General features: G+C 34.4%; 1 long non-coding RNA gene and 1 pseudogene across 1 annotated transcript; one reads left to right on the top strand and one right to left on the bottom strand.

The window, feature by feature from the left end:
* Positions 1–1,133: 1,133 nt before the first annotated feature.
* LOC125199481 lies at positions 1,134–1,535 on the bottom strand (annotated as a pseudogene).
* Positions 1,536–13,882: 12,347 nt separating this feature from the next.
* On the top strand, positions 13,883–14,574 carry LOC125199475. Its single transcript, XR_007172593.1, has 2 exons — positions 13,883–13,965; positions 14,300–14,574. It is a non-coding gene; the product is annotated as an uncharacterized LOC125199475 (long non-coding RNA).
* The last annotated feature ends 1,536 nt before the right edge of the window (positions 14,575–16,110 follow it).

The raw sequence follows: 16,110 nt of genomic DNA, 5'->3' as shown, positions 1-16,110 counted from the left end.
AATTCATTAGGTAAAGTGTTACTACTTTTTGAATTGTTTCTATGCCATTTTATTCAGCATGAAATCCCATTTTTAAGAATTCATTAGCTATGAATGTCTTTTTGAATTGTTTCTTTCCTAATAATCCCTCTCCGTACCATAAAACTAACACATTTTGAGAAGCACAATTAGTAAAATAGTAAAAATTGAAAGAAAAAAGGTGATAGAGTCAGTGGAGACCACGCATAATTGGGAGAAAAAAAGTCAATAACTGAGTTCTATAAACCAAAATTTCACTTGTTACCAATATAAAATACAAACAAAATAAGTTAACGCTTCTACATTTATACTACTGCAGCTTAAATCAAACTTAATGTCACAAATGGGTATACAATGGGTTGCCTCCATGAAACCGCTCGTAGCAGAGTCCTCAGAATATGAACCATATCGTAGGCAAATCTTTCCCAATGTCAAGGAACACAGGCAAGATTGGAATAGAAGACACTCTGATTCATACTATGTAACTGTGTGTGTCTGTGTGCGTGAGATAGTATTGTGTGTGCATGAGATATATTGTCTGTGTGCGTGAGATAGTATTGTGTGTCAGAGATAGTATTGTGTGTGTGCAGAGAGTATTTTTGGTGGGGTGTCTTATCCAAATGCCAAGAGATCAAAACTATTAGCAATTGATGCTAGATATAACATATAATGAGATGAAGAAGAATAAGATTTTTTCCAAGACTAAAATGTTAGTAAAAAGGGAAAAAAAGAGTAAGGTTTACTCGAATAGCAGAACGACTGCAAGAAGTGAAGAAACACCATGGTTAAACGTTTATCATGAAAAATATGAAAAGCAATTGATGCATACAGTCAAGAATAAAAATTCAATTCACAAGATGCAAGGTGTATTTTTTTGTGACCTATAGGCTATAATATCATAGACCATGGTTTGTTATAAACAACAAATAAGGATCCTCAATATTATGTGAAGGAATTTATCTTTATCTCTAGATCAACTAGAGAAAGTCAAAACCCGGGCACAAAACTACTATACTCTAAAAGAAAAATATCACAAGAACACCACAGTTATGCTTAAACAAGCAACACATTCACCTCAAGAAATACATAAATGAGACAAAGATGATGTTAAAGAGTTACCAAAGTCCGCCTAGAATGCCATCAAGACAATCTGGTTCCAGCTATCGAAAAAAGAATGAACAGCAAAGCCAGTCTTGCAGCCAGCCCTACAGTAGTAATTGCCATGATGACAAAATAGAAAATAAATCCCGTCAATCCCGTGTACCCCAAAATTCCAGCAATCACGCCACCATGATAGACATAAAGCGGCTGCAGCAAAAGCAAAGAAGACGGTTTAGAAGGAGCATTCTTTTGCACAAAACACAGAATTGCAGAATGCAACACAAATAATATAATGAGCAAACCTATAATTGATTATTCTTGTGTTGTTTTGCATATTTTCGACATTAAAAGTTGGTATCTCATCCAATGCATCACTTGATTTCTTCTTCTGCCATTCAATCATCATGGACTGCCATTGCCTTCTTCCTCCTTCCAAATTCTCAAGCCCTTTCAAATATTAACAAATCATATCAATTTTGAGCAACCAATGCAACAACAACAGCTCACAATAAATTTAACAAAAAATCAAATAAAATAGAAATCCCAATGATATCAACAATCATTCCCCAAACCCTTCCGAGACTACTAAAACCAACTCACAATAAATTCAACAAAAAAAATTTAGCAACCAATGTAAATACAATAGCTCACAAAAAATGAGACGAAGATATTTCATTTTTAAATCAATCTTAGCACATAATCCACTCTCTATTTGGCGTGAGGTTTGGGGATTGGAGTAGATTTGTTAGAGTTACTATCACAGCTCACGATATATTCAAAGAAGCTCATTATACGATATACAAAGCTGAAATACCTAAGATTTAAGATTTAGAATCAAAATACACCAATTCGCAACGAACCTAGAATCAAAATCACCCTAATTCGAAGCAGAGACCAATTAAAGCAAGTAATTTACAAAAGAAACCGATGAATTGGAAGAGATCTGAGATTGAACAGGAACATATAGTAAAATTATTAGCAGCGAGTGCGAAATTACCTCGAAATTTATGTGGAGAATGAGATCGATCAATGCTTGGTAAAAAAATCGTAAATTGTTAAATATACTTATAAATTGGATTGACCCGCTTTTATTTTGGGCCCTATAAATCTAGAATGAATCGAACATTCTTATTTGGGCTTTGCTATTCTCCCATTTAATGGGCCTAAGAAGCATGGCTAAATATTTTGTATTTTCCCCTTCGTCCCATTAGCCATATGTTTTTTTTACTGTCTCATTACTATTAACTTTATTTTTAATCAAAAAAATATTCTTTAAAAAAAGAACGTGTATAGGTATTTTTATTTAATTAAATATACTAATTTGTGTTTCTAAATACATGCTTCAAAAATATATATCTTAGATCGGAAATGGAAGTATTCCACAAAAGGAAATATGTATTCACAACTTAAGAATGCTATTTTAAGCAAAAAAATTGGCCAATTCCAAATGGTGTATTGGTCCCTAAGAGCATCCATAATGGATGTCCTATAGCGCTAGTGGTTGCCACATCGCATTTCTTAGTCGCCTTCTTTTTGCAATGGTTTCACCCCAATCTCCGTCCTATCCATTTCCATTTTTCATTCAATTTTAATATCATTTTTCTATGTTTACACAATATAAATAGCAAAATTAGATATTAAAATTAAAGAACTAGCAAAACATACATTACTTAATTAAAAAAATTAAAACAAAAATACTTAAAAGAGGTACAATTTCAACGACCCCTACGTGCCCAAACTTCTTCAACCATGTCATTCATTAGTTGAAGACGGGCTTATCAATTACGCATGTCATCCTATGCTTATAATCGCTCACTGACTCCAAAGGCTAAACCTCGAATGGCCGTGGGGTTGCGCACGCTCGATCGGCTTCATCGTCGGACCAATCGTCGGGTCTTGGACCTTCATTGTGAATAATCATGTTGGCGATATGTTGGCGATATGATGCACGTGTACATGACATTGGCGATATGATGCATGTACCAGAACGAGTGAGCCTTTCACTATAGTCCAAGCGCGTTTGAAGCACATCGAATCCTCGCTTCACGTCCTTCCGTGCAAACTCTTCCCGCTGTGCAAAAAGGTTCTCTTTGGATTCGTTGGGCGGAGATCGTCTTGAAAGCTGGGCATCTCGGGTATATGACATCGGCTAAGTAGTACCTTATATGATGCTAGCGTCCGTTGGTAGTAAACTCGATAACCGGACCGTTGTCATTGCATTGCTCGGTGAAGAGACTCGACGTGTTCAGCATGTTGATGTCGTTGTTTGACCACGCCTACGCCATAGTGAGCATTCGGATCAAGACGGTGGTCAACGATGGCTTCAAGGATCATCGTCGGGTGGGTCACCCTTATACCCACTGTGAAGCGGCCTCCCCACGTTGCGGAGAATTCTTTCACTCCGGTGCATACAATCAATGCCCCAAACTTTCCCGGAAAGCCGTTCACCTATCGTGAATCGGATCGGGAACTAGCAATCTTCGACATTCGGCGCAAATATGTGGCGTTGAAGGAGTCGACCACGCCTCACAAAATTTTGCCACACTCTCGCCGGTTGTATCGCCGACGTGAAGATACTTCGTCGAACATATCCGCCGTGGTGCCGTAAGTCGGCGCGAGCGCAACCGTGCACTTCGTAAGCGGGGATATACGATTTTGTGGACCGCATCTTCCCCTTGCTAGAAGTACTCGTCGCGCCCTTCCATCATCGAACAATCTGAGAAACATTTCTGCAGCACCCTAAACCGTCGCGAAAAACCGTCGGTCCCCACCGTGGTTCATCGGCGAAGTAGTCTTCAAATAGACGTTGATAGGGGTGAGCATTCGGGTTTCGGTTCGGTTTTTGCCCAAACCGAGCTAAAATCAAAAAACTGAATTTAGTTCAAAACCAAACTAAACCGAACCCGAAAACTGGAAAACCAAACTAAACCGAAAAAACCAAAATTATATGAAAAAACTAAAAAATCGAAAATCCGAAAAAAAAAATATATATATATATAGGGATGTATTCATATCCTTTTTCCATCTTTTGTTCTATTTCCTTCTCAATCTCGTCCATCCATTTTCATGATCCTATGGCCGAAAATAAAGTCTTATGAATTAATTTTAATCATAAAAAATTTCGTAAGGGCAATTTTGGGAGCTCAGATTTGTAGTGGTTAATTTAATTCCTAAATTCTCTCCTTCTAGTTTGGTAAATACATAATCTGATTTATTTTCCTTAATTAAGTTTTTTCTCTCTTCCTATTTTACGGTAAATGTATTGGGAAGACATTCTTAGCAATTCTTCGAGACAATCATGAAGCTCTTTTTTTAGAAGTTATTAGTAATCCTTCATTAATTTCGAGACAATCATGAAGTTCTAGTCCAATTAACTTGTATATGATTCTAAATTTTTGCACCAATTCTTTATAGAGTTCCTGTATTGATTGTTCATTGATATATATTATTTTATGTATTAACAATTTTTCTATAGATTACACGCTACAATCTTTCTTCTCTCCCTCATCATTTTTTCTTCTCTCCCCCGTCGTTTTTCTCCATTGAAGATATTCTCAAGAAATTGTTGTCGACTTTTTTCAATTGCGGACGTGTTTTTTTTTTAATTGATAAATTTTGGTAGAAAGTTATTGTATTAGCCGTGTAATTAACATCTATGGTTTTGTGTATTTGTTTGTGATTAGTTCGTTCTTGCATTTAGTTTTATTTTGCATCATTTGTCGTTTTATTTTCATGAAAATATCAATTGCTTCGATTTTCGTGTTTTCTTTTCGTAAGTTACAACTTATAAATTTTCGACAAGTAATGTACTATATTAAGTGTATAATGTAGATTCTATTAATGTACATTACAATGGGTTTAATGTGTGAGAAGTTAAATCAATTCCCAGAAGAGTTTAGCAATCCATGGGGCTAGGGTATAGCATTGACTTACTAAAAAAACCTTGACTACGGAAGAAAGTTAGAGTCATTCCCATGAGGTTTAGCAATCCATAGGGCTAGGGCATATTACTAACCCATACATCAAAATTCATTTTGAATTATGTACGTGTTTCAGGGAATAATGTTTAGTTTGAGTAGAACTAAATAATTTACGTCAGTGGCCTTTAATGTACCTAGTGTTAACACTGCATAGCACGGGACAAAAGATTTTTATATAATGAAGATATAATATCTTAAAATAAAGAATATAGAGTAAATAAGTATAAAAATATATTTACGAGATAAAAACTAATTGAAATAAGTATTTGTAATATTATAAACAACAACAAAAATTATTCGTACAATTGTACTTCTCTCAACCCACTCTCAATGAAACATTTCACATTTACGAGATAATTGTATACTTTTTTAATATTTGATATGAGTGCAGTACAAAATAAAAGAAATAACAAAAGAGGAGATGTGTGGATGAAATAGAATAAGATATACAAATAAAGAAAAATGTAATACTACAATTTACAAAAAAAAAAAAATAAGCAAACTATTTGAAAAAAAAATAGCTCACCAATTTCGATTAACAAAATCAACTCTATTATAACTATGTGTACTTCTAATAATTTAAATATAAATATATTTATAAATTATATATCTTGAATATAAATATATATACGTATTTATAAGTAATTTCAACAAATTTAACTAAACTAATATATTATATAGAAAATTGTATATTACTATACACAACAACAATTAATGTTATGCAATATTGTTCTTTGTTTGATAATGATATTAATTTAGTTTCACTTTACATCATTATTTATTGGTGTTTCATATTTACTTGGTTTAGCCACATTTGAATTCAATATGAACATATTTCAAACCCCTCTCTCTCGTAACTCTCGGGTATCGGGCTTGTCGGTGTTCGAGTCAAGCCGCCACTTGATCGGCTCTCCTTTCCTTCTCTTTATTTTGTTACCGCCGTTGTCGGTCCTCCTGCCCGCTCGGCTAAGTAACCCATCTGCACAGCAGCTCGCCACGCTTCATCTTCATTTTCGGCATCTCTCTCGTCGCCTCACCCGCGGTTGTCACGAGCCGTGTCGGATTCCACACCTATTGTGCTGCGCAAAATCGAAAATCAGTCCACAAAAAATCATATAATTAGTCCTCGTCATCCATCTGTGGAGGCTTGGAGCTGTCGGCGATTGCAATCAAAAAATCGATAATTAGTCCACTAAAATGCAAATTTAATTAATGGTGTAGGTATATATAAATGTTTAATCTTATTTGAGAAGTCAATATTGCTCAATAGATCTGCCTTTTTCTATCAAGTGATTGGCATTTTTCAAAATGACCTTTTAGTAAACAAAATAGCTTCACATTTTTCCTCCAAAAGGGCAAAAATATCTTTTCAATAAACTCTTTAGATCAGTAAGATAAGATAAGAATTGATTTGTTAATTTTGCTAGTATAGATATAACGGAATTGTATTTCCTATATGTAACGGAAGATTATTCAATTCTTGATAATTAACAAAAATAAAACAGCATTTAAACAAAATAACCCCATCAATTCAATAAATATAAATCAATTCAATTAATCACGGAGCAATATACGGGATTATGTTATAAATTTTTTTTTAAATTTTAAAAAGTTCAAATAGCTTTTTATTGTCTTTGATTATTTTTAGTGCGTTGAAAACTAAAAATATAGTACCCTTCCGTCTATAATAGAATTAAGAAAATAATTTCATTATATACAATACACTTCAAAAAAAGAAAATTTTTAAAAGATGATTAATAATTTTACCATACAAATAATTATATATATTTATATTCATTGAATAATTTAATTATACCACAATAAATTTGATTTACAAACCAATAAATATTTCTTTAAAAGACTCAACTATTTTTTGCACCCAAAAAAAAAAATTGTTAGTTAGATAGTTTGCTAACATGAATTTATTTAAAATTTTTTATAATCAAATAAAAAATAATAATAATAACATTTAAAATTTAGGGTTTGGATTCTAGTTTTTATTTTTTAAATTTTTAAAATATTAGTTTTTATTTACTTATAATCAACTTACTTGAAGTTTTATAAAAGCAGTAGTAATTTATTAGAATAATTTCTTAAATATCAACTTTCTTTAAATCTCATTCTAAAAATTTATTACTACTCCATAACTTTGTAGAGTTAATAATAAATCTTAATTATTTTTTAATATTATAATATACTAATATCCATATATATATATACTATCATTGATGATTTAAAATATAGTATAAGATCATTGATGATTTAAAATTTGACAAATGTATTAATTTATGACGATATACTAATATTTATGGTACTAAAGAAGTCGTAATCGTATTTTCATTAATTAAATATTTTTTTTCCATACCTGTTTTTTCTATTTATTGATGACATGAGTATTTCTCAATATATATACGTATGTGTCATGTGACTAAAGTCGTAACCTAAATACCAAATATTATTAGTACTATACATAAATTACTCCATTTTTAATTAACCCTAATCTTCAAATCTACAGAGGTGCCGCCGTCATTTCCCTCTCCCCCTGCTCTGTTTCTCTCGCCTACGCCGCCGCCCCCTCCGCCCTACTTTCTGCTCGCCAAGCCTCTCCACCGCTGTGCATCCCTAGTTCTACCGCCTGCTTCAGCTATCCCACCAACCTCGGGCAGCCGCCGCCGCCGCCCACACCGGCAGTTCTCTCGCTCAGCCGCCTCCCGCCTCCCACTGCTTCTCTTTACCTCCTTCGTCTCCTTTTCTTCTTCTAGCCATTATCTCAGATCTCTATCGGTATCACGCCCCTAAAATGCAGATTTTGTTTACACTAAAATGCATATTTAATTAATGTCGTGGGTATATATAAATGTGTAATCTTATTTGAGAAGCCACTGCATTGCTCAATAGGAGCTGCTTTTTCTATCCAATGGTTGCCATTTTTTAAAATGACCAAAAGGATAAATAAAATAACTTCATATTTTCCCTCCAAAAAGGGCATAAATGTCTTTTCAATAACCGACACTTTAGATTAGTAAGATTGTAATACTAAATGATGTGCCGTGTAAGTATTCCCATGTTTGGCGAGTATTCAACCCATATACCCTTTGGGTTTAGCGATCCATAGGCAGGTTGTAGTATCCACTCCAACCGAACCATCACAAAGGACGAGTTTGAATCATTCCCCTTGGGTTTAGTAACTCATGGGACTAGGTTATAGCACCACCACATGAATTAAATTTTATTTTTAATGCGTTTAAGATTTGTGTCGATGCAATATACCAATAGTATCTAATAATGTGATTGGATCAATGAATAATGCATGATTAAAGAGAATAATGTTGATATGAACTTGAATTCATGCCCTTTGGGTTTAGCAATCCATGGAGTTTGAATCATTCCCCTTGGGGTTTTGCAACCATGAGGGGCTATAGCACCACCACATGAATGAATTTTCATTTTTAATGCGTTTAAGATTTGGTACGGTAAATAATGTACCAATAGTATCTAATAATGTACACGGATCGGTGAATAATGTACATATTGAAGAGAATGATGTTGAAAGGAAATTGAATTCAAACTATCCCAGCTTTACATCGTCATAAGTCTAGACAAAATACCCTACAAATATATTTCAAATCAGTTGGACACCTCACCCAAGTACATGTTGTCTTTCTTGTTTCGACTAGGTGCTTGCAAAATCCTCTCTCACCGAGACCACCACAGAGCCGTCGCCACCGCAGCGCACAAGGAATGCGGTTGATCCATGGGCACGAGCATTTCGAACAAGCCTACTTGGTTCATCTTCCTCCACCACCTCCTGGTTGGGTGAATTGAGATCGCCATTCCGCCAAGTTCCTCCAACGCCTCCCGGTTTAGCAAAAGTAAATTATATGTATAAGTGATGTAACGGATCAATAATGTACAAAAATATATGTATAATACATGTGTAATAGCAACAACAAGTAATGGTTAATATAACATGTCATAATGTATGATGAATAACACATAATGCAAGACTACATAACAATAATGTACCAAAGATATTTAAAATTTTTCCCATGCAACTCAAGTAATGTACCAAAAGTTCATATAATGAGTAGTAAATCGACTTTAAAAATGTACCAAACTTTATATATAATAATGCCTTTATTACAACGAACACAATATTTCATACTTGTAAATTGTCATAATGTATGAAAAGTGGTAATGTAATGTACAAAACGATAGAAATGTTAGGTTTGGTATACTGAAAAGCATGTTTCGAGCAAGTTTTGCTCGAATAGAATCTTCTTATATACGTAAAACTCTATAATCCACTTTTAACCCGATTCATATTATTCGAGCAGTTTTGCACGAATAGAATCAGTATATTATTACATTGTGTTTGCTTGTGCATTTATAAGATGTTTTATAAACACTTAAATGTATAAGAAAACAAAGTCTAAGTCTTTTGCTTAGTAGACTAGGGCATTGAGCATACGGTATTGATTATGCACTACTTTGACTTATCAAATGGTGCGGGTTTTTGCAACCCAATTATCCTGATATATTGGGTAGTGGTGATTAATATCTAGCGGTGCTAGGATTGCTATTATGTTGAATCGTGCGCGAGGTGAGTCTCGTTTGATAATGTCCTCAAGAGGAGCTCGAACAAGGTTTTATTATTCGAAACGGCCGTTGGAGTTTTATCGCTCTGTGAATAATAATTAAGTGTTTCTTGCTAAGTCCACTCTTGGAATTAATAAGATGTTAATTAATTAATTAATGGACATTTATATCTTAAGCGCGGGAAATAAATAATATAAATAATGGAAACCCGGATTACTTGTAATTTTGGATTTTATGGGGAGTGCAATATTACTTCTGTAGTGGCTGCTCGTAATATTCCAATATAAGCTTGTATTAAATTGTGGGTTCAATTTAATTAGTAAAAGCTAATTGGGCGAGCCCATATCCAAAACCTTCCATAGATCCCTCGTCCGGGCCCAAAAGGAACTTAATATAAATAGGAGAATAAAGGAGCAGAATAATCACAATTTCATTATTTGTAATTTTCGAAAATTTCGCTTCCCCATGTAGGAATTTTCGAATTCCACTCCTTTTCCCAAAAGGATTTCTTTGTCTTCTTTATTCGAGTCCTAGTATTTTGATAAGATCAGCCCACACTGATATTGGAATACAGTTTGGGAACCAGTCAGAAGATCTGTGGTCTAGTATTGAAGATCATCCCGTGGAGAAGGCGCGAGCAATCGTCGATTCTTTGGAGAATCAAATCGGTAACTCTAAACCGTAGTATTCATGTTTAGGATTTATATTATCTAAGCATGAATTATTTGCGTTCTAGCATGCAATTATCTGTTTAACATGTGAATTGATTAATCCCATAATCGGTCAAATAGATCCGTGTCGATTTATTTGTTTTGTACAAGTCTTCCCATGTGCAAGGGGCTCCAAACCCCAGTAATAAATAATGTAGCTTGCAACAGAATAGGATGTATAATGTATCAAATTAAACTAATGTAATGTACAAAACGGTATAAATAAATGAACAACACGTAAACACAAAAAAGAACAAATATGAAACAGACCACTGCCTATTACAATTTAACAACCAATGTCTAAACACCATTGTACAATAATGTATATAAAAAAACAAAAATGCACAATTTCGAAGTGAAACCAAACGTTTTTGACTGAAACAAACTCATGATGTACAACACGAGTGCAATAATGAACAATTTACATCCAAATAATGCAAAACTCTAGCTGAACCAATGATATCAGATTTGAACAAATTCAAGAAGAATGCAAAAGATTTATCACATGTAGTTTGTGTTGGTTGGATTTTGAAGGGTCTGCCTCTTTCGTCATTGATGTCTGTCGGACACACCACTGAAATCGGTTAAATTTCTTCATCCAGAATCATAAAAAACACAGATATAACTCAATAATCAACCCAAATCGTCAATAATGGACAGAATCAACAACACATTGAACACAATATCGAGATTTTCAGCAACATCTACGACGTCAGTATGGTTTCACCGAATAATCGAACATATACCAAATGTAACTCGAAATCAACTACACACTTCAATAAGAGCAGAACCCTAATCCGAATGATTACCATTTCATTGTTAAAGAAAAATCCACCAAAAAATTGTGTATTAAACTTAATCGACGCTGAAAACGTAATCGATTCTATGCGGTCTCGTAAATGACGACAATCGACGTTTAGGAGTAATTATTACCCAAAAACGGAACTTTGGAAACCCACCTTGTTGCAAATAAAAACTCAATCGGCGCGGGCACAACTGAAATTCGGAACATTAAGCTGTGAATCGTCGACCGACGGTGAATTCGCGGCGAGAATCGCGTGGAGTTGGTTTCCCTTCGATTGGAGAGGCGGCTAGGGTTTAGGCGGTTTTGAAATGGTGGAGAATAGTTTTGATCGTGGGTTGATGGGATGGAGTGAGAGAGTGAATTAGAAGATGGAAGGTTATGAAAATCTAGCTTAATTATAGGAATTTCCGTTTTGGAATGCGTACAAGCCATTATATTTTTACTCTTATACCCTCATAATGCCAGATTAAGACAAATAATGCAACACGGGATCAGATTTCTCCTTTTAATCTAGTTCGTCCATTCTATCAATCTAATGGATGATATTAAGAAGGAAATAGTATCTAAAGGGGTAAAAGTAGCTTGATGCTCCCTATATATATATATATATATATATATATATATATATATATAAAGGGATGTATTCAGTCGAACGTAAGTATAAGTAAAACTCAAAACACTTGAGTCCATTGGATCTTATGATCTAACGGTTAGATTAATGCCACGTGTCATCTAATGATGTAGAATTTTAGACTAATAATGCAGGCTCGGATAATAATGTAGCATTTTAGTTTAATAATGTACGAGTTTTAGTCTTACAATGTACATTTCTAGTCTAATAATGTACCTCGGCTAATAATGTAGATTTTTAGTATGATAATGTAACTAATCACAACCATCCAATCTAATGATCCAAGGGTCTGTGATTAGTGCTGTGTTTTACACTAAGATGCTGTAAGGACCCTAACACACCCTTATATATATATATATATATAGATATATATATCTATATATAGATATATATATCTATCTATATATATATATTATATAATATAATATATTAAGTTAATATAATATATATATATATATAATATTATATTTAAAATATAATTCGGTTATATGGTTTATCGGTTTTTTTTTCACCGAACCAAACCGAACCGAAAGACCGAAATTTTTATATTTTCAAAATCGAACCGAACTGAAAAATCGAAAAAACCGAACCGAATTTTAAAATTTCGGTTTGGATCGGTTCGGATATTCAGTTTCGGTTTTTTTACTCACCCCTAGACGTTGATGAGCTAGGCCATGCTCTCGGTGGACGGATGTCCGGCGGCGGATGGGCCTCGAGACTGCTCTTGGTCTGTTGCACGAATACCTTCGAAATCGGTCCCCAGCAAACATTACGCGTTCCATAGCTCGATTTAGATCTTTTCCGGGAAACATTTTGGAAAAGTGAGTGAAAGAGAGATGTTTTGATTGAGAGATGTTGTGTGAGAATTGTGTGAAATGAGTGGAAATTTGGTGTATTTATATAGAGAATAAAAAATAAATAAAAATGGAAAACGTGTGCTTGTCCTCGTCCTCGATCGTCCGTGCCCTTGCAATGGGCGGACGAGGGGTCGCCGACGCGTCGGGTGCCCGACCGAGACGACCGAACTCGTCTTCTGCTCGTCCGCCGATCGGTCTTCCGCTGCAATGGGCGGACGATCGCGGCGAGCCCGAATTGGTCGATCGGGCGGACGATCCACAACCATTATGGATGCTCTAAAATCACAAAGTTTGACCAAATTTTTTTTTTTTTCATGAACTTTAAAGTTGGTCAAAAAAACAATGAACTTGGGCTTGTAGTTAATTTCCCACGAAAACTTTTTTTCCCTGCTAATTGGATATTCACTAGAAAGAATAAGTTCATGATTTTTTCAACCAAATTTGAAGTCATAAAAATACTCCACTCGTTCCAACTAAGTTGAATCAAAACTTTTGAGTACGGAGATTAAAAAGTTATATTGAAAAGTAGAAGAGATGAAAATAAAGTACAAAAGATAAAGAGAGTGTAAAGTAGATGACGAAATAAAATAATTTAGAGATTGGATGTTTTATTTTTTATCGAAAAGAAAATGACTCAACTTAGTTGGAATATTTCAAAAAAGAATACAACCAACTTAATTGGGATGTAGGGAATATCAAATTAGGTCAAAATTTGTGATTTTAGAGACCTATGTTAACTTCACTAAATTTCATTTTCAGAATATTTGATATGACACTAAATCTTATTTAAGAGCAATTTAAAAAGAATAACTATTCTGGAAATCAAGAAATAAGATCACAAATCACAATTATGGGTTTACTATATCTTATTTAAGAGCAATTTAAATATTTTGGGAATAAAGAAAGACAAAATTACAATTATAAGTGTATTTCCAATACATTCAAGATCACAATTATGGGTGTATTTCCAATTCATGCATGGTCATATAATAATATTTTAAGAACAATTTAAAAGAAAAACTATTCTGAGAATCAAGAATTAATATCAATCACAAAGATCACAACAATATCTTAAAGAGCAATTCAAAAGTATAATTACTCATTTTGGGAATCAAGAAATAAGATCACAATTATGAGAGTATAAATAGGACATGCAATGGGAAAGAGGATACTCAAAACACACTGCACTTAATCAAAAGAACAAGAAAAATGGCAACGTTCAACAAATCATTTGGCCTCATCCTCTTGCTCGTTTTAGCCTCAGGTAAACTACTTTGCTAGTACATCAATATAGTAGGGCAATTGGCCACTAATATCACAAAATTTGAACGAATTCCAAATTTCGTATGAACTTAAAACTTGATTAAAAATCATGAACCCTTTCATGGTTTGATATTTGCAACACTCGATGATTCCGGCTATATTGATGCCTATTTGCCTTGCTGGATAACACAGGTGGCCCAAAACGACGTTCATTATTTTAAGACCAAGTTTAAAGATCATTGAAAACTTTGAAATTCAACCAGTTTGTTATATTAGCGACCAATTACGGCTAATTTACATGGTACTAATAATTAAATTTGTATAAAATGATGCAGTTGCTGAATTTGGAATGGCAACAAAAAGATGCACTCTTGGAAATGGTGAATGTGGTGAACGAATATGTTGTGAAGGAGGAATTTGCGGTGACAGTTGCTGTGATGCTAAGTGCAAGACCAAATATGTCTTAGGCAATACTCAGGGTTATTGCAATAGGATTGCTTCACAAAATTTATGTTTCTGCGAATTTGATTGTTAATCACTTTATTGTTGCTCATCTTTCATTTCAAATAAAAAATTCAATGGATGAAATAAATTACTTTTGTTTGTGATATGGAGTAATATAACTGAATGGCTGTGGTTTAATATTTCTGAAATTCTTTATTATTAAGTGAGAATAGTAAATTCTTTTCAGTATACAAACTTTATTTCTTAGGCAATCCGACTTCGAAAATAAAACCGAAATATTATCATGAAACCGAAATAATTATAAAAATATTTAATTAATAGTGATTTATTAACAATAATGATATTTATATAATACTATACTTTTAATATTATGCAATTTCATTTTACTTATTGACAATAATTGTATAATATCATTATTTAATCAAATTATCATTTTAATTAAACTAAATTATTATATACTCCATCCGTCTTATTTTACTAGGCTTGTTTTACCATTTTTGGATGTCCCATTAAGAGCGTCCACAATAAGGCGGACTAACCAATAGCCTAAGCTAGGACTACTAAAACACCTTCTCACACGTCATAGGACTAACCACAACATGTCATATTACTAGGACTAATCACAACACAATAATAGGCTAGCACTAGGACTAGCGACGCTCTAGCTAATAAAACAAATGGAAAAATACGATTAATTCATTTTAATTATTGGTGTTTATCAAATATTAAAAAATGAAGTGAAATGAGTTGTAAATATTAAGTATAAATAAAATAAGTAAAAAAATGGGTAATGTGCGGACTAAATGTAGGACTAACAGTTAGGGCGTGGATGAGCTCTCGTCCTACTTCGGTTAGTCCTACCTTTGGTCCGCTATTGTGGACGGATATCCCCACGCCCTAAGCTAGTCCTACCTTTAGTCCGTTATTGTGAAGTCTTAATTGGAATATTCGATATATAAATGAGACCTCACATTCCACTTACCTTTTTCATTCACATTTTTATTATAAAACTAATACTCGTGTATAAAAGTAGGACTCATATTTCATTATCTATTGTGCAAGATGATGCCATCGGCTAAGTAGTACCCCATATGATGCGGGCGTTCGTTGGCGTAAACTCGATAACCGGACCGTTGCCATTGCATTGCTCGGTGAAGAGACTCGACGTGTTCAACACGTTGATATCGTTGTTTGACCCGGTCATGCCGAAGCGAGCATGCCAGATCCAAAGACGGTAGTCAACGATGGCTTCAAGGATCATCTTTGGGTGGGTACCCTTATACCCACTAGTGAATTGGCCCTCTCCACGCTACGAAGAATTCTTTCACTCCCAGTGCAAACAATCAATGCTCCCTAACATTCCGAGGACAATCGTGCACCCTATCGTGCATCCGGACCAGAAATGGCAATCTTCGGCATTCGGCTTGCGCAAATTTGTAGCGCCGAAGGCGTCAACTACGCCTACAAAATTTTTCCGGACACTCCCGCAGTTGTATCCCCGACGTGAAGATACTCGTCGAATATGTCCGCCGTAGTGCCGTAGGCCAACCGACGATCGTGCACTTCGTAGACGGGGATAGACCGATTTTGCGGGTCGCATCTTGTCGCTCGGAAGTACTCATCACGCGCCTCCATCGTCTCAAAAATGTTGAGAAACGGTTCGCAACATCCTAAACCGTTG

This window comes from Salvia hispanica, unplaced genomic scaffold, assembly GCF_023119035.1.
Source record: "Salvia hispanica cultivar TCC Black 2014 unplaced genomic scaffold, UniMelb_Shisp_WGS_1.0 HiC_scaffold_516, whole genome shotgun sequence".
Taxonomy (NCBI): domain Eukaryota; kingdom Viridiplantae; phylum Streptophyta; class Magnoliopsida; order Lamiales; family Lamiaceae; genus Salvia; species Salvia hispanica.
This window is presented reverse-complemented; position numbering and strand designations above follow the sequence as displayed.